General features: G+C 45.0%; 1 pseudogene; it reads left to right on the top strand.

Moving 5' to 3' along the window:
- Positions 1-19,638: 19,638 nt before the first annotated feature.
- Positions 19,639-19,806, top strand: LOC115479364 (annotated as a pseudogene).
- Positions 19,807-20,514: the final 708 nt, after the last annotated feature.

Below are 20,514 nucleotides of genomic sequence, written 5' to 3'. Positions count from 1 at the left end.
GGCAACAATGCAGTTGGAGGACTCCCGCTCAGCTTAGAGGGAACAGTGGTCATGTGCTCTCTTTCCTCCCCATTTCCTTGAGGGTCATTTCTTCCCGTCTCACAAAATCTGAAAATTCTTGGAGTTACCATTGATCGAAACCTCACACTCAATGCCCACGTGAAGAATACGACGAAAAAGATGTTCCACGCCATGTGGAAACTCAAAAGAGTAAAACCATTCATCCCGAGATACATCTTCCGTACCCTGGTACAGTCAATGGTGCTAAGTCACCTGGACTACTGCAACGCACTGTACGCTGGCTGCAAAGAACAGACTATCAAAAAACTCCAAACAGCCCAGAATACCGCCACCAGACTCATATTTGCAAAAACTAAATATGAAAGTGCAAAACCCCTAAGAGAGAAACTTCACTGGCTCCCACTTAAGGAACGCATCATGTTCAAGATCTGCACGATTGTACACAAAATCATCCACGCAGCTGCCCCAACCTACATGCTAAACCTCGTGGACCTGCCTCCCAGAAATGCCAAAAGATCATCCTTCAAATTTTTTAATCTACACTTCCCCAGCTCTAAAGGACTAAAATACAAGCTGATACATGCAACTACCTTCTCCTACATGAGCACACAGTTGTGGAATGCATTACCTATAGACCTGAAAGCAATCAACGGAACAACCATCTTTTGAAAATCTCTGAAGATATTCTTCTTCAACAAGGCCTACAATGAGAACCCATAGCCTCACTAAGTCACCTCACCAACCCACTCAATTATGAACTTCTATACCTACCTTCTATAACTACCCTAACCACTCTCGCCCATCTTCTTTCTTCCCTTCCGAATCGCTACACACTACTAACTGTATCTGATATCCTGCAATGAACAATGTTAACAAATCTATGTAAGCCACATTGAGCCTGCAAATAGGTGGGGGGAATGTGGGATACAAATGCAATAAATAAATAAATAAATAAATACCTACTGCCTTGAAAACTATTGACGAAATAACCAACTTTCGTAAATCTCTGAAGACATATCTCTTCAACAAGGCCTGCAAAGAGAACCCATAGCCTCACTAAATCACCTCGCCAACCCACCCCAGTCATGAAAGTCTACCTTCTATGCCTATCTGCCTAAACCTTTTCTTTTTCCCTTACTTAATCTTTTTACATCACTAATTGTATCTGATATCCTGGAATGACAATGCCATAACAGGACTCTGTAAGCCACATTGAGCCTGCAAATAGGTGGTGGGATACAAATGCAATAAATAAATAAGTAAGTCTGTTGTAACCTTCACTGTAGTTGGGTGACTTCTGTCTTCCACTGCAGAAGTGGTCTTTTCTCCCAGTCCTCAAGGGCCACCAACAGGTCAGGTTGTCAGAATATCCTTAATGAAGATGCATAAGAAATATTTGCATACAACAGGACTAGTAGGAATGCGAATCTCTCTCTCCTGCATATTCATTTAGAAAATCCCGAAAACCTGATCCACTGTTGGCCCTCGAATACTGGAAGTGAAGACCAAGGTACTAGAAATCTTTCTTTCCTCTTTCAGCACTCCAGCTTCTGATGAATGTAGGCGGGGAGCACACATGATTGACTTTAATCTGGATTGTACATGGTGGGCACCACAGGTTAGGTACTGAGACTCATCTATAATGGCATCTGGGCACCAAGATTTCATTCTAGAATACTAGCATAAGTCGGCGCCTACATTTAGACGTGCCCACGTCCACCATGTCAACAGCAGATGTAAACGCGCATGCTTAAATGTAGCACTTCAGCGTGTAACTTACAGTATTCCATAATTTACGTGCATTAATGCTGCTCCTGCCCATTTATCTTTCCCTGTGAATGCCCCTTGAATTCATGCACGAAGGGGTAAATTCTATAAGTAGCGCTTAGTGCGATTCTGTAAGGGTATGAGTCCTTTATAGAATTGTGCTTAGGCACAAACTGCGCCGGACTGTAGGTGCCTGCAATAAATTAGGCACAGTTCGTCCATATTCTATATCAGCGTGCATAACGTTTGGGAACGCCACAGAAATGCCCAAATATGTATGCACACTAGGATTTACACATTTTTTTATTAGGATTTATTTACCGCCTTTTTGAAAGAATTCACTCAAGGCAGTGTACAGTTAAGAATAAATGAAACATAAGCAATAGACAATTGCAGCAGTAAAAATATTCAAATAACAATACAAAGTATGGCATAGTATACTACTTATAATGTCAACACAATATGTAATAGAACATTTTAATAGACCGTGTAGGGTATAAACAAAGATGGAACATATAGACAGGTAAGGGAGTAAGAGGAGTTAGAAAATAAGGTGACTAATTTAAAGAGATTTGTACATGAGGTCAGACAGATGATTAAATGTTATCTCAGCTAGGGTAGGAGTGGATAACATGTCCTGCAGTCCATGTCACTCCTTGTCTGTGTGTGATACTAAGAAGTTAGTTAAGACCTGCACGATCCATCAATTCTGCCCAATATGTTAAACTCATAGCATGTGCATAAGAGAGATAGGAAGCAGAGAGTAGGATTGCGTGGCCAGTATTCTCAGTGGAGGAGGGTAGTTAGTGGGGTCCCGCAGGGGTCTGTGCTGGGTCCGTTGCTTTTTAATGTATTTATAAATGACCTAGAGATGGGAATAACTAGTGAGGTAATTAAATTCGCCGATGACACAAAATTATTCAGGGTCGTCAAGTCGCAGGAGGAATGTGAACGATTACAGGAGGACCTTGCGAGACTGGGAGAATGGGCGTGCAAGTGGCAGATGAAGTTCAATGTTGACAAGTGCAAAGTGATGCATGTGGGTAAGAGGAACCCGAATTATAGCTACGTCTTGCAAGGTTCCGCGTTAGGAGTTACAGATCAAGAAAGGGATCTGGGTGTCGTCGTCGATGATACGCTGAAACCTTCTGCTCAGTGTGCTGCTGCGGCTAGGAAAGCGAATAGAATGTTGGGTGTTATTAGGAAGGGTATGGAGTCCAGGTGTGCGGATGTTATAATGCCGTTGTATCGCTCCATGGTGCGACCGCACCTGGAGTATTGTGTTCAGTACTGGTCTCCGTATCTCAAAAAAGATATAGTAGAATTGGAAAAGGTACAGCGAAGGGCGACGAAAATGATAGTGGGGATGGGACGACTTTCCTATGAAGAGAGGCTGAGAAGGCTAGGGCTTTTCAGCTTGGAGAAGAGACGGCTGAGGGGAGATATGATAGAAGTGTATAAAATAATGAGTGGAATGGATCGGGTGGATGTGAAGCGACTGTTCACGCTATCCAAAAATACTAGGACTAGAGGGCATGAGTTGAAGCTACAGTGTGGTAAATTTAAAACGAATCGGAGAAAATTTTTCTTCACCCAACGTGTAATCAGACTCTGGAATTCATTGCCGGAGAACGTGGTACGGGCGGTTAGCTTGACGGAGTTTAAAAAGGGGTTAGATAGATTCCTAAAGGACAAGTCCATAGACCGCTATTAAATGGACTGGAAAAATTCCTCATTTTTAGGTATAACTTGTCTGGAATGTTTTTACGTTTGGGGAGCGTGCCAGGTGCCCTTGACCTGGATTGGCCACTGTCGGTGACAGGATGCTGGGCTAGATGGACCTTTGGTCTTTCCCAGTATGGCACTACTTATGTACTTATGTACTTATGTACATAAGTACATAAGTAATGCCACACTGGGAAAAGCCCAAGGGTCCATCGAGCCCAGCATCCTGTCCATGACATCGGCCAATCCAGGCCAAGGGCACCTGGCGAGCTTCCCAAACGTACAAACATTCTATACATGTTATTCCTGGAATTGTGGATTTTTCCCAAGTCCTTTTAGTAGTGGTATATGGATTTATCCTTTAGGAAACCATCTAGCCCCTTTTTAAACTCTGCCAAGCTCACCGCCTTCACCACGTTCTCCGGCAACGAATTCCAGAGTTTAATTATGCGCTGGGTGAAGAAAGATTTTCTCCTATTTGTTTTAAATTTACTACACTGTAGTTTTATCGCATGCCCCCTAGTCCTAGTATTTTTGGAAAGCATGAACAGACGCTTCGCATCCACCTGTTCCACTCCACTCGTTATTTTATATACCTCTATCATGTCTCCCCTCAGCCGTCTCTTCTCCAAGCTGAATAGCCCTAGCCTCCTTAGTCTTTCTTCATAGGGAAGTCGTCCCATCCCCGCTATCATTTTAGTCGCCCTTCGCTGCACCTTTTCCAATTCTACTATATCTTTCTTGAGATGTGTTGCAATATAACAAATATATTCTTGATCTTGATCATAAATTGTTATAGAAAATATGTGCATAAATCCTAATTATTGGCAATTAGTGCTGATAATTGGTTATCACCCAATTATCAGCACTGATTGGCTCGTTACTCAATTAAGTAATGCACGTACATTGGGCACACACACAGTTTAATGTGTGTAACTTGTAGTGTCATATCCAGCCGAGTTGCATGCATCATTTATGGAAGAATGCTGAGACCCGCACCCAGTACTTACACAAGTAAGAACACACTTTCCCGCTGATGTTTAAATTTAGGCACCAAGGTGGACTTTTCTTTTAGGAAATTATTCAAACCTTTTTAAAACCCTGCTAAGATAACTGCTTCTACCACATTCTCTGTCAATGAATTCCAGAGTTTAATTGCACGTGAGTGAAGAAATATTTTCTCTGATTAATTTTAAATGTAATACTTTGTAGCTTCATTGTGTGTCCCCTAGTCCTAGTATTTATCTAAGATAATAGTCAAACACATTTCTGACCATGTGCAACTGTCTTAAATTAATCCCCTTAATTTCTTACTCCTATTACTCTATCCACCCCCTCCTTTTACAAAGCCATGCTAGCAGCTGCTGGTGCAGTAGGGCCAACACAGCCCATTCACTTTGAGTGGGCTGTGCTAGGATTGCCGTGTGGCAGCCGCTAGTGCGGCTTTGTAAAAGGGAGAGGGTGTTCCATCTTTGCTTATACCCTATGCTATTAAAATGTTTTATTATGTATTGTGTTGACATTGTAAGTAGTATACTATACCATTTATTTTTGTTACATTTGTACCCTGCACTTTCCCACTCATGGCAGGCTCAATGCGGCTTACATGGGGCAATGGAGGGTTAAGTGACTTGCCCAGAGTCACAAGGAGCTGCCTGTGCCTCAAGTGGGAATTGAACCGCGCAGGCTTCTGCTTCTGTGAGTCTGACGTCTGACATCCTGCACATACATGCAGGACTTCAGACTCACAGAAACAGAAGCCTGCGCAGCCTTCTACATGGAAAGTTGCTAGTGGAATAGCAACATTCCATGTAGAATCTCCAATAGTAGCAACATTCCATGTAGAATCTCAAAGAGTAGCAACATTCCATGTAGACTCTCCAATAGTATCTATTTTATTTTTGTTACATTTGTACCCTGCGCTTTCCCACTCATGGCAGGCTCAATGCGGCTTACATGGGGCAATGGAGGGTTAAGTGACTTGCCCAGAGTCACAAGGAGCTGCCTGTGCCTCAAGTGGGAATTGAACCGCGCAGGCTTCTGCTTCTGTGAGTCTGACGTCTGACATCCTGCACATACATGCAGGACTTCAGACTCACAGAAACAGAAGCCTGCGCAGCCTTCTACATGGAATGTTGCTAGTGGAATAGCAACATTCCATGTAGAATGTCCAATAGTATCTATTTTATTTTTGTTACATTTGTACCCTGCGCTTTCCCACTCATGGCAGGCTCAATGCGGCTTACATGGGGCAATGGAGGGTTAAGTGACTTGCCCAGAGTCACAAGGAGCTGCCTGTGCCTGAAGTGGGAATCTAACTCAGTTCCTCAGGACCAAAGTCCACCACCCTAACCACTAGGCCACTTCTCCACTACCATACTATACTATACCATACTAACGGGTCCTTTTACTAAGGTTCAGAAAAAAAGGGCCTGCGCTAGCGGCTGGGGCCATTTTTCCTGTGCACCAGGACCCTTTCTCCTGCAGCTGGTAACCCCCCCTCAAATGGCCAGATGATGAGATAACTCTTATCATGTGGTCATGTGGCGGGGAGCCCTTACAGCCACCCACTGAGGTGGCGATAAGGGCTCCCGTGCTAACCTGGTGGTAAATGGGCAGCATGCAGCGAAGCCCAGTTACCGCTGGGATATTTTTGCGCAAGCCATTTCCTGGGGTTTTCTTTTTACCCCAGAAATAGTGTGCGCTTGGGGCAGGACTACTGCCAGTGGCTGCGTTGGGCCGGTGGTAGTCCCTAAAGAGCGAGCGATAAGCTTGCATTGGGCTTACCGCTGCTCTGTAAAAGGGCCCCTCACTAACTAACTAACTAACTAGATAACTCACTAGTTAAACGTAGCCAGTTAGGAGTAGATATTCTGTGCCAAACCAGCTAGGTTTAGCAGTGGCATAGCCATAGGTGGGCCTGGGTGGGCCGGGGCCCACCCACTTTGGAGTCAGGCCCACCCAAAATTGTGACACGCTTGCTGTGGCTGGTGGGGATCCCCAAACCTTGCCAGTTGAAGATTTGATCTCCTTGGGCAGCCAGCACTCTTCCAAATGTCAGCCAGCAGCACTTGCCTTGAGCTGACAGTGAGATCAGCCCTTCTGCACTGGCTCAGTTTTCGCACATGCAAAAGTACTGAGCATGCACGGCAAGCCGGTAGCAGCATCAGTTTGAGGCAGGTGCTGCTGGCTGACGTTTGGAAGAGTGCTGCCTGCTCGAGGAGGAAGAGGAAATCTTCAGCTGGCAGGGTTTGGGGATCCCCGCCAGTTCAAGTATTTAATATTTGGGGTTTGTGGGCAGGAAGGGCTGCAGAGAGGAGCAAACCAGAGGGGGGCAGGGTGAAATTCCATGCCCACTGACCCATGGCTCAGGCCCACCCAATATTGGCCATCTGGCTACGCCCCTGATGTTTAGTGGTTAAAATAGGCCACATAACCAGTTGCCACAGTCAAAAATGAAACCAGATATTCAATGCCGCTTGTAGGATATGGCCCGGCATTGAATATCCGGCCTGACTGCCGGTGTTCAGCCGTCACCATGTAGCCTGATGCCGGCTGAATATTGGGCCTCTTGTGCCTATATCTCACATTACACATACCCCAAATCCTGTAAATAATGCCGGAAGATAGGCACACAGTTGAGCAGGTAGTTATAGAACTGGGTCAGTTATGTACAAATCTTAATTTACTAATTGGCGCCTGGCACTTAATTGGCAATAAGTACCAATAATTGGCCTTAACAAGCATTAATTGGCAATAATTTGTAATTACACACGTAACTGTCTTACACCCCTATTCTATAAACTGAGTGCCTAATTTCTATGGCACCCACCTCCAAGGGTGGCATGGAGCGGCATGGGTGGGTCAGGGGCGTGCCAAGCAATTAGACCTGATGTTAGCGAACACTGTCATTTATGCACCTAACTGTCAGTACTCAGGTGCGAGCATTTACACCAGCTTTTGAGATGATGTAAGCACTATTCCCAAGTGGGAGTCCTCCACCTACAGTCCTGTCAGTGGAGGGCGCTGTTTCACAATCACATCTTTAATAGTGAGGGAAAGGCAAGTTCTTTCAGAGTCCAGGGAACCTGCCTGTCCCTAGTAATTGAAAACACAATATTGAAGCATTGCCCCCTAGTGGTAGCAACGCAGTTGGAGGACACCCGCTCAGCTTAGAGGGAACAGTGGATGTAAGTGCTCGTACCAAAAGTTAGATGTGAAAATATGGACTTACTCCATGTGTGGAATCCGAACTTAGTGCTTAGCTGTTTTGTGCCTATATTTCAGTGACCTTTATTGAATTTTCCCCTTAATGTCCTACCTTGACTGGGTGCTGATGAAGTCTCATAATGAGTGTTCTTATTATTTCCTTCATGTCTTCCTTGATTGTTTCTGTTTCACTTCGTTCAGCAGAGCACATGGGTAGCCACATGTACACCAATGCACAGGGCAAAAGTCTAGCAAACCACATTTTCAAAAACCAGTTCGGCACCACCTTAAATCTGAAAAATAGGGAGACAATAAAATATAATGACTATGTAAGAAACCATCCAGGTTGACAGAGCACGCTCCAAGTCATTCTGTCTCTATAATGTAGCTTTAAAGGCGACAGCTGCAGATTTATGGAATTTCCAACAATCCCATGGTGTATATTACATACTGATAGATAATGCAGACAGGCAGACTGACTTGTAGGCGAGTGCGTGCTGTGAAATAGATACAGTAAGACTTTAACAATGTTTCTACAAACATACATTTATCACAGAACCACATTTTGCAAAAGTCAAAGTTTAGAAAGTTTCTGGTGTTGAAGGGTTGCCCCTGAATCAATCCTTACTTGTACTGCTGTGGATGCCAGAGTGGGCCCTCTTACAACTCCTCGGTTCCTTGCAGTAGGATTCTTGGGCTCAGGTCTTTATGGTTCTTCTGGTTATAAATTATGGTGCATTATGAGGCCGATGTTCAAAAGCCTGTGTGAATAGCTGCTTTCCTGGGTCAAAGGGCAATTTAAGAACTGTCTACCCTGAATGGCAGTAATGCTATAAGGTATGTGCTACCATTTATACACCAAATGCAGGCTTAAATGATTACAATAATGACATATGCATGCATGAGTGTGCACATATGTGCATACATGACATGTAGAGTGGAGTGGAGGAGGCTTTGCACCCAGCATCCTGGGTTCAATTCCTACTGCAGGGAGAGGGATCTTGGAGTGATAGTATCTGAGGATCTGAAGGCGACAAAACAGTGTGACAAGGCGGTGGGCCCTAGCCAGAAGGATGGTAGGCTGTATAGGGAGAGGTGTAACCAGCAGAAGAAAGAAGGTGCTGATGCCATTGTACAAGTCATTGGTGAGGCCCCACCTGGAGTATTGTGTTCGGTTTTGGAGGCCATGTCCTGCTAAAGATGTAAGAAGACTCAAAGCGGTCCAGATGAAGGTGACAAAAATGATATGGGGCTTACACCAAAAGACATATGAGAAGAGACTGGAAGACCTGAATATGTATATCCTAGAGGAGAGGAGGGACAGGGGAGATATGATACAGATGTTTAAATACTTGAAAGGTATTAGTATAGAAACAAATATTTTCCAGAGAAGAGAAACTGGTAAAACTAGAGGACATGAATTGAGGTTGTGGGTGGTAGACTTAGGAGTAATATAATATCCAAACCACTTTATTGAAGATACCATATTAAATACGGTATCTTCAATAAAGTGGTTTGGATATTATATTGATCTGCTAGTTTGTTTTCCACATTGGATTTTGCAGATCGCTTGCCTTGTTGTTTTCTGGGACTTAGGAGTAATGTCAGAAAATTCTTTTTCACAGAGAGGGTGGTTGATGCCTGGAATGCCCTCCCGAGGGATGTGGGGGAGAAAAAAACCAACTGTGGCAGAATTCAAAAATGTGTGGGATGAACACAGATGATCTCTAATTAGAACATGAATGGTATAAAAAACAAAACTTAAAGGGTTGCATATGTGCTTGCATGTCAAGTGGTGCTTAGATGGCAACTCTGGCTTTATCGACTAAGGCCGATGCTGGGCAGGCTTGTACAGTCTGAGTCCCGCGTACAGCAATTCGGTTGTAGGATGGGTTAGAGAGAGCTTCGACGGAAAATCCAGTAATTTGGAACATGAGGACAGTACTGGGCAGACTTTACAGTCTGTGTCCCGCAAATGAGAAAATGGATTTGGATAGGCCGGAGTGAGCTTTGGCGGCAACTCCAGTAGTTGGAACATAAGAACAGAGCCGGGCAGACCTCTACGGTCTATGTCCTAGAAACAGCAAAGAAAGACCATGATCAAGTATATAATATCATGTTCATTGTTGATTTAAATCTTCAACTGATAATGAATGTGACTGTTGGGCAGACTGGATAGACCATTCAAATCTTTATCTGCCGTCACTTACTATGTTGCTATGTAAGTCACCTAACCCTCCGTTGCCTGAGGCACATCAACCAAGATTGTGCGCCCTCTAGGGACAGAGAAAGTACCTGCTTATAATGTGCAGTTGTCCTCTACTTTGAGCATGATGGTTAAGCAGATTATAGGTGCTATTGTGTAACTCTGTGCATATTTTACAGGTGGATATGCACAAGGGAAGAGTGCGGGCCGTGCTATAAGTTATGTGCATATCACCCGCGCTGTGCTGCACACACTGAACGCCAGCTCTATGGCTGGAGTAAGTACTTGCACCTAAACACATACCCACAAACCCCTGGATTCTGTGAAGTTGGGTGCTCAAATTTCCCTGGGATTGGTAGCATGGAATGGTGCTACAATTTGGGTTTTTGGCAGGTACTTGTGACCTGGATTGGTCACTGTTGGAAACAGGATACTGGGCTAGATAGACCATAGACTTTGTAACAGCTATTGTGTCATTTTCACTAGTGTGCATTATGTTTACTGCTGAGAAGTAGGCTTTTGCTCCATTGTGGTTTATAATGCACAGTCCTTGTGATGTGCTACGGGACCCCTGATGAAGGCTTGTTCTCCAGGTTCAACATAATTCTGATTAACTCCCAGTTCAACAAGATTCATAGACACTAATGATCTTTGTTATCTTCTACATATTGTTGTTGAAATGATGTTTACTATCTTACATTTACACTGTTTAATTGTACTTTTCTGTTCTGTAGCCTTCCTACAGATTTGTGTAAGCCACATTGAGCCTGCAACTAGCGGGAAAATGTGGGGTATAAATGTATTAAATAAATAAATGATTGTAGGCGGACCCTACATGTACTGGGCTTTGGCTAGAAAGCCTTCATCAGGGGTCCTGTAGCACATCACAAGGACTGTGCATTATAAACCACAATGGAGCAAAAACCTACTTCTCAGCAGTAAACATAATGCACACTAGTGAAAATGACACAATAGCTGTTACAAAGTCTATGGTCTATCTAGCCCAGTATCCTCACAACAGAAGCCTGCACAGCCGTATTGCTGATCTGCAAGGGCAGGCTTCTACATGGAAGGTTGCTAGTGGAGGAGTAGCCTAGTGGTTAGTGCAGTGGACTTTGATCCTGGCAAACTGAGTTCAATTCCCACTGCAGCTCCTTGTGACTCTGGGCAAGTCACTTAACCCTCCATTGCCCCTGGTACAAAATAGGTACCTGAATATATGTAAACCGCTTTGAATGTAGTTGCAAAAACCTCAGAAAGGCGGTATATCAAGTCCCATTTCCCTTTCCCTATTTGAGATTCTACATGGAATGTTGCTACTATTGAGATTCTGTTGCTACTATTTGAGATTCTACATGGAATGTTGCTATTCTACTAGCAACCTTCCCTGTAGAAGCCTGCCCTTGCAGATCAGCAATGCGGCTGCGCAGGCTTCTGTTTCTGTGAGTCTGACGTCCTGCACATACTTGCAGGACGTCAGACTCACAGAAACAGAAGCCTGCGCAGCTGCATTGCTGATCTGCAAGGGCAGGCTTCTACAGGGAAGGTTGCTAGTGGAGGAGTAACCTAGTGGTTAATACAGCAGACTTTGATCCTGGAGAACTGAGCTCAAGTCCCACTGCAGCTCCTTGTGACTCTGGGCAAGTCACTTAACCCTCCATTGCCCCTGGTACAAAATAGGTACCTGAATATATGTAAACCGCTTTGAATGTAGTTGCAAAAACCTCAGAAAGGCGGTATATCAAGTCCCATTTCCCTTTCCCCCTTCCCTCTGGACCTTAATAGGGATTAGTGGGTTAGAAGCTTCAACTTTGTTTAGGAAGCCCTGTGTTGAGCTGTAGTGCAAAGCGCTAACCCACAGTTTTCTGCATCGGCCCCTAAATTTATACCTGGAGCAATGGAGGATTAAGAATCATTCTATAATTCGGTGCTTTCATTTACATGTCCCTAGTGTGCATAAATGTACAGAATATGGCCACTTTTATATATATATATATATATATATATGTACACACTTACCTATGAATACATGCAGGACAACTAAATGTCACTCTGTAACAGTATATTACTACTACTTAACATTGCTAGAGCGCTACTAGGGTTACACAACGCTGTACAAATTAACAAGGAAGGACGGTCCCTGCTCAAAGGAGCTTACAATCTAAAGGACGAAATGTCAAGTTGAGGCAGTCTAGATTTCCTGAATAGAGGTGTGGTGGTTAGGTGCCGAAGGCGACATTGAAGAGGTGGGCTTTGAGCAAGGCTTTGACGATGGGCAGGGAGGGGGCTTGGCGTATGGGCTCAGGAAGTTTATTCCAAGCATAGGGAGAAGCGAGGCAGAAAGGGCGGAGCCTGGAATTGGCGGTGGTGGAGAAGGGTGCAGAGAGGAGGGATTTGTCCTGTGAGCGGAGGTTTCGGGTAGGAGCGTAAGGGGAGATAAGGGTAGAGAGGTAATGAGGGGCTGCAGATTGAGTGCATTTGTAGGTGAGTAGGAGAAGCTTGAACTCTATGCGGTACCTGATCGGAAGCCAGTGAAGTGACTTGAGGAGAGGGGTGATATGAGTATATCGGTCCAGGCGGAAGATAAGACGTGCAGCAAGGACCAAGACTATTACTGCTACACTGAAATAACTAAGAGCAATTCGACCACACATATATAGCCATCTCTCTCTCTCTCTTTTTTATATAGTCTATTTTAATTGCTTTATTCTTTTTCTTAAGAGTGCCCTCAGCAAAACCCGCTCATTTCCGGCAATTGCATTTCTTTTGCCAAGTGGCATAGCACTTCTTTCATCGGGCTACTATTTTTTTTTTCTTTTTGTGTGTGTGCTATTACCTATCAAAAGAGTGCTACAGAATAATAAATCAAAAATTAAAAAAAAAAAGTGAACTTATCTCTGTAACCGTGCATGATAGTGGCCAATTCCCACTTCAGGCACAGGCAGTTCCTTGTGACTCTGGGCAAGTCACTTAACCCTCCATTGCCCCATGTAAGCCGCATCGAGCCTGCCATGAGTGGGAAAGCGCAGGGTACAAATGTAACAAAAATAAAATAGATACTATTGGAGATTCTACATGGAATGTTGCTACTATTTGAGGTTCTGTTGCTACTATTGGAGATTCTACATGGAATGTTGCTACTATTGGACATTCTACATGGAATGCTGCTACTATTGGAGATTCTACATGGAATGTTGCTATTCCACTAGCAACATTCCATGTAGAAGGCTGCGCAGGCTTCTGTTTCTGTGAGTCTGACGTCCTGCACGTATGTGCAGGACGTCAGACTCACAGAAGCAGAAGCCAGCGCGGCCACATTGGTGATCTGCAAGGGCCGACTTCTACATGGAATGTTGCTAGTGGGACTCTGGGCAAGTCACTTAACCCTCCATTGCCCCGTGTAAGCCGCATTGAGCCTGCCATGAGTGGGAAAGTGCAGGGTACAAATGTAACAAAAATAAAATAGATACTATTGGAGATTCTACATGGAATGTTGCTACTATTGGAGATTCTACATGGAATGTTGCTATTCCACTAGCAACATTCCATGTAGAAGGCTGCGCAGGCTTCTGTTTCTGTGAGTCTGACGTCCTGCACGTACGTGCAGGACGTCAGACTCACAGAAGCAGAAGCCAGCGCGGCCACATTGGTGATCTGCAAGGGCCGACTTCTACATGGAATGTTGCTAGTGGGACTCTGGGCAAGTCACTTAACCCTCCATTGCCCCATGTAAGCCGCATTGAGCCTGCCATGAGTGGGAAAGCGAAGGGTACAAATGTAACAAAAATAAAATAGATACTATTGGAGATTCTACATGGAATGTTGCTACTATTGGAGATTCTACATGGAATGTTGCTATTCCACTAGCAACATTCCATGTAGAAGGCTGCGCAGGCTTCTGTTTCTGTGAGTCTGACATCCTGCACATACGTGCAGGACGTCAGACTCACAGAAGCAGAAGCCTGCGCAGCCACATTGGTGATCTGCAAGGGCCGACTTCTACATGGAATGTTGCTAGTGGGACTCTGGGCAAGTCACTTAACCCTCCATTGCCCCATGTAAGCCGCATTGAGCCTGCCATGAGTGGGAAAGCGCGGGGTACAAATGTAACAAACAAACAAAAAAAATAGCATGTACAGGCAAGGGAGGCTTAAACATAGACGGAGCTCCCACTTACGCAAGTAACTTACAGAATGCTATTTACTCTCACCCTTGCTGCATTTACACTAGGTCTGTGGCTGGCGTAAATGTAATGTTAGGTGCACTGATACCAGGAATCTGGGTGCCCAGACTGGTTTTATGGAATGGGCTGTCACTGCATGGTACTGGGGGACCAAAATCAGGCGGCACTTCTAGAACTGCCTCCTTGTGATGTGCCCCAGATCACAAAGTGTTTCTGGCAGTACCCAAAGCAGGAGAGAAATAAAATATTGAGAGAAGAATTCATGACTTGAAAAGGCTAAGTTGTAGAAGTTAGTCTTAAACATCTCTCAGACGAAAGAGTGGAGTCATTGGAGAGGTCAACAGAGAGAAAGCAAAAGTGGGGGACAGCTAGAATTCAAACGGAGGAGATGTTCAGGAGAATAAGGAAAACAGGATTAAGAAAGGTGGGCTGGAGTCAGTTCTGAATTGATTTTGAATACATTGTTTAATAGAGGCCAGGGAAGAGAGGTGACGAGATGGGGGCCACAAGAGTTCACTGAAGGATACTCTACCTACCCATCTATCTGCCTGTCTGACTAGCTGTGTATCCTTATCAAATCCCACTGCTGCTGCTTGTGATCTTGGACAAGTCACTTAACCCTCCATTGCCTCAGGTACAAACTTAGATTGTGAGCCCTCCAGGGACAGGGAAATGCCCAGTGTACTTGAATGTAACTCACCTTGAGCTACTACTGAAAAGGTGTGAGCAAAATCTAAATGAATAAAAAAATATGAATGCCCAGTTCAGGGGCGTAGCCACGGGTGGGCCTGGATGGGCCTAGGCCCACCCAGTCTGGATTCAGGCCCACCCAGCAGCGGAGCGGAGGGAGCAGGCAGCGCTGATCCTGCATCTGCCTCCTTCTCTCTGATGGCAGCGCTTCCCAGACGCTGCCTACCACCACCACGATCTACCTCCTCCCTCTTTCTCACTCTCAACAGCAGTGGTAGCATCGCGATTCAAACACGCTGCCTCCTGCTTCTAACCCGGAAGCGTCTCCTCTGCAGAGGAGACGCTTCCGGGTTAGAAGCAGGAGGTAGCGTGTTTGAATCGCTATCGCTGCTGTTGAGAGTGAGACAGAGAGGGAGGAGGTAGATCGTGCAATCGTGGCGGCGGTAGGCAGCGTCTGGGAAGCGCTGCCGTCTGAGAGAGGGCGGGCAGGTGGAATGGAATGGGAGGGAAGGATACATGGGGATGAAGGAGAATCGCTGGACACGGATGGGAGCGGGAGGGGAGGGGAGAGAGGAGAGTCACTGGGAATGGATGGATGGAGCTGGGGGTCAGGGGAGAGAGGAGAATTTCTGGGGATGGATGGATGGAGGTGGGGGGGCAGGGGAGAGAGGAGAATTGCTGGGAATGGATGGATGGAGGGGACAGGGGCAAGAACAGAATTGCTGGGATGGATGGATGGAAGTGGGGGGAAAGGGAGAGAGGAGAATTTCTGGGGATGGATGGGTGGATGGAGGTGGGGGGCAGGGGAGAGAGGAGAATTGCTGGGAATGAATGGATGGAGGGGACAGGGGCAAGAACAGAATTGCTGGGGATGGATGGATAGGTGCAGGGGAGAGAAGAGAATTGCTGGGGATGGATGGAGGGGAGAGGAGAGTTGCTGGACATGGGTGGATGGAGGGGAGGGAAGAGGAGAGAGGAAGGTTGCTGGACATGGGTGGATGGAGGGGAGGGCAGGGGGCAGAGGAGGGTTGCTGGACATGGATGGATGGAGGGAAGGGCAGGAGAGAGGAGGCTGCTGGATAAGGATGGAGGAGAGGGAAAGGAGAGAGAAGAAATGCTGGACATGGATGGAGGGAAGGGAAGAGTGAGGAAGGAGATGAGATGAGGGAAAAGAAAGAGAGGAGAAAATTGCACATGGATGAAGAAAATAGGCAGAAGCTGGATCCACCGGACAGTCAAGTCTGCGGAGGACCCAGAGCAAGAAATGAAGAAGAAAGGCGGAAAGTAAAGAAATAAATGGAAAGGAAGCCCTGGAAACGGAGTAAAGAGGACAGATAGCAGCAGAATCAGATATTGGGCCAGTATGATCAGAAAAACAAAGTCACCAGACAGCAAAGGTAGAAAAAAAATCATTTTATTTTCATTATAATGATTGGAACATGTCCACTTTGAGAATCAGGTGCTCAACATTAAAAGTTTATATTTATTTACTTATTTATGGCATTTTATCCCACATTAAACATGAATTAGATTGGAACCTGGGATCATTTAATGTTTTTTTTTCCTGGAGAGAGTAATGCATTGCCTTCCCCATCCCCCAGGCTCTCTCCCCGGCTATAGCCAGCTCTGCAATTTTGAGGGGACGTGCACAGGTGGACGGGGGCCGCAGAGGTGGACCGGGGAGACAGCCTGTTGTTAAACATTTACCAGCACACCACTGTCTAGTGCCCACCCATCCAACCTGTTGGCCCACCCAAAAATTGACTTCTGGCTACGCCACTGGCCCAGTAGAACCTATGCTGAAGCATATTTTAGATGATATCAGCAGCCACTCACTCGTGGAGTGATGTCACTCTCACACTCGGTAACATGGCTTGCACGTGAATGCAGACGCTTCTAACACTCTGCGAGACCCTTTGACTGTAAATCTGTCTGGATTTGCCTTCAGTGGTATTGCAGGATTTGATGAGGGCATTATGCAGGCTAGTCTAACCTGTCTCTCTAGGTAACCTCAGTGTAGTCTGTTCTCAGGTTTATCTTGAACAGACAGTCCTTCAGATTCTCACCTACATAAATGTACATGTATCAATATATACAGATCTTTCTCATTTCCTAGCAAACCTAATGTTTGAACGATGCCAAATGGAAATCTTGTTCTTTAACAGTACTGAGATTAAAGAGGAACCACAGCCTTCCTAACGTAAAACTTTCCACAGTTCAGTTATACATGGATGTTGTATAACATGTACAGTAAGGATTTGCCCTATCAAGTCTATCCCAACTCTGTGCAGTGCCTAGAAAAATGTACAAATTTAACTTTATAACATTCCTGGAGAATTAAAAAAAAAACCAAACCCAAACCTAACCTCAGACAATGTTACAATTCTAATTGCACCTTCCTTTTTTTCAGGAGGTCAATCTGAAGCCTTAGGAGAAAGTAGAATTCTGTCCTTGAAACAACATTAAATCCCTTCCCTGGCTCCCCAAAAAATAATCCAACGTGTTAATAACTGATGACTGGTTAATAAACTCTGGGAAAGACCCCTAAGGTTTGGAATTGTATTAGCCCTGCCTGAGCTCTCTCTCTCTCTCCTTTCTGTTACTAAGGTGAGCATTACAGGTAATGGACTGATTGCAGGGTAAAGCAGAAAGGCATGCAGCTGGCTTACCTCTGGAGACTGGAATCCCCTGTGCCTCTCCTGCCTTTATCATGCCTCCATCTCTTTAGCCTCCTTATATACAAAACCATCATTGCACAAGATGCCCAGGCTTACTCACTCATTAACAGTTCCTGCTCAGGCCATATAGGGTCACTCCAAGCTGCTGCAAGGTCAAACCCAGAGAGGAAAGTTGAAAAAAAAACAACCCAAACCCCCAAACCCATCAAACAACACTAGGCGTAGGTTTAGCCTATTAATCTCAGTTTTGCTGCAGCCCCTTGTAGACATTGGCACACTTGTACAGTAGCTGTTAAAATCTCAAGGAAATGTAAGGCAATGAAAAGTTATTTCATGTGTGACTGTGGAAAAAAAAAGTTTGGATCTTTAGAGGTGTTTTGTCTAGTGGGGATTGGATGATGCAAACAGAGCTGAGAATCATAAATTCACTTTTTTTAAAGCTGAATTTCGTTTTCTCTTGGAATCATTGAGAAATTTGAAGCTATACCTGCCCAGAAAAGGCCAGGAACAGCTCTTGCGAAAATGAATATTGTTACTAAAGCTTAAAGTCTGTCACTGGTTCTGTAATGCATTTTTACAGAGGGGGTAGAGTAGAGGGATGGGTTTGCCACCTGATTCCTTGTCCTAAGAAGCAAGCTAATCCAGTTCTGCTTTTACTCTGTTCCATGCAGGACTAGAGTTAAACCTGCCAGGGCCCAGGGCAGATTTTCAGGAGGGGGCCTGGAAACCCGTCAGCAGGTTGTATATCTTTCCACCTTGACAAAAACAAGAGGCACCAATCTGTCCATTGAGAAACCAACAGGATAAAAGCAGATCACGTAAAAACCACAGAAACGAGTGAATAAAAAAGGAAAAGTGGTTTATTAAAACAGTTACCCGATGTGGCCACGTTTCGCCCTCAGGGGGTAAAAAAAAAAACTAAAAGGGGTGGGTAACAGGGTCTACCCCAATAGTAAAAAATCAAACCACTTTTTCTACTTCTCACCACGTTCCGACCCACTCGGATTTTTTACTATTAGGGGTAGATCCTGTTACCCGCCCCTTTTAGTTTTTTTACCCCTGACGCAGCCTGAGGGCGAAACGTGGCCACGTCGGGTAACTGTTTTAATAAACCACTTCTCCTTTTTTTATTCACTCGTTTCTGTGGTCTTTATGTGATCTGCTTTTATCCTGCAGGAGGAAACATCCTCCTTTTGGGCCCAACAGGGGTCTTTCCTCCCTTCTACAACCACCTTATTAGCAAGGCATTTCTATGCTAATGAGTATTCTACCTTAGTTACTGGATGCTTGCCTTTCAAGGTCCAGTGCTCAGGGAATCATCCAAACCAATTCCAGAAGGGTTAGTCCCCCTCCCTCGTAGCTTTCCCTGGTAAGCTATTACCTCTCACAAAGGGGTTCCCGGTCTTTTTCCTTAACTATACAGGTGGGTCGCAGAACTAACTTCAAACCCAGGTGGCTAACCAGAGTCGTCAACCCCGCGGTTTTCCTGCATGATTGGGTGGACCTTTTCAGCTGACCATAGGCAATTTTGTTTCCATTCACAGTGGGTCATAACTGTTTGGGGTGGTCCTGTCTTTAGTGCTTGGTGCTCATCCTATTGGTCAAATTTGGAGCCGGAATGAAGCTTGGTGCATCTCAAGCCTCATTCGGCTCCAAATTTGACCAATAGGAGGGTGAGGTGGGTGATGAGGTCATTAGGTGATGATGACTCATCATGGGATCATGCTGTAGAGGAGGAGGAGCCAGGCAGAGAGCACCAGGCAGCAGTAGCAGCACGAGGAGGATTAAGGAGAGTGCAATGCAGCAGCACATGGTGAGAAAAGGAGAGGAGATAGGAGCAAGTGCGCTTGCACGGGACCCTTCCTCCCATTTTGATTCCCTACCCATAATATCTTAGCCTTTGCAGGATTCAACATCAAATAATTACTTTGCATTCAACTTCTGATTAAAGATCGATGAATCCCCAAAACTCTGTAAGTATGGTCTATATCTTTTTTGATCACAGGAATATTTGGATTTCATTGGCATAAATATGAAGCATCACTCCCTTCATATTAAGCAAAAATCCCAAAGATTGTAAGTAGATATCAAATAAAGTAGGAGAAAGAGGGGATCCCATTCCACATGCTAATTTCCAAGCCCTAGAGTAGACGTTATCCTTGACTATCCTACAAATTAATTTCTATAGTTTGTAACTGGAGGAATGTGTATGAAAGTGTTTGGTCTCGCTAACCACAAGGAAGAGTTGAAGTGTTTACTCCTGAGCATGAAACAAGCTGGAGTGGAGGAGTGGCCTAGTGGTTAGAGTGGAGGAGTGGCCTAGTGGTTAGAGCACCGGTCTTGCAATCCAGCGATGGTCGGTTCAAATCCTGATGCTGCTCCATGAGATCTTGGGCAAGTCACTTAACCCTCTATTGCCTCAGGTACAAACTTAGATTATGAGCCCTCCTGGGACAGAGAAATATCCAGTGTACCTAAATGTAACTCACCTTGAGTTACTACTGAAAAAGGTGTGAGCACAATCTAAATAAACAAATAAAATTCTCTCCTTTAAGACACTGTCATACCACATTAGTGCATTCCCTGTGTTGCCTAAATGGTGGGACTTAAAAGGCAGCCTCTAAATGTCTTTCTCCCTCTTTGAGATCCTTTCAGGAACTTGTGTCCTAGATTGGCCACAATCCACAAATTACAAAGTAACATAGTAAGTGACAGCAGAAAAAGACCTGTACGGTCCATCCAGTCTGCCCAACAAGATAAACTCATATGTGTTACTTTATATGTATACCTGACCTTGATTTGTATCTGCCGTTTTCAGGGCACAGACTGTAGAAGTCTGCCCAGCACTACCCTGCCTCCCAACCACCACTGCTGCCACCCAAGCTCTGCTAAGATATCTCTGGCTATCTTGAAAACCAGACTGGATTGGTGTGTGATTGGGTTGAGAGCTCCTGGTTTAGGCGGTGAAGTACTTCTGTGCATGAAAGAAGAACAGGACTGTATCTGATGATCTTAAGGTGGCCAAACAGGTAGAC

Source organism: Microcaecilia unicolor, chromosome 10 (genome assembly GCF_901765095.1).
Source record: "Microcaecilia unicolor chromosome 10, aMicUni1.1, whole genome shotgun sequence".
Taxonomy (NCBI): Eukaryota; Metazoa; Chordata; class Amphibia; order Gymnophiona; family Siphonopidae; genus Microcaecilia; species Microcaecilia unicolor.
The sequence above is the reverse complement of the archived record's forward strand: the minus strand, read 5'-3'. Positions and strand labels throughout refer to the sequence as shown.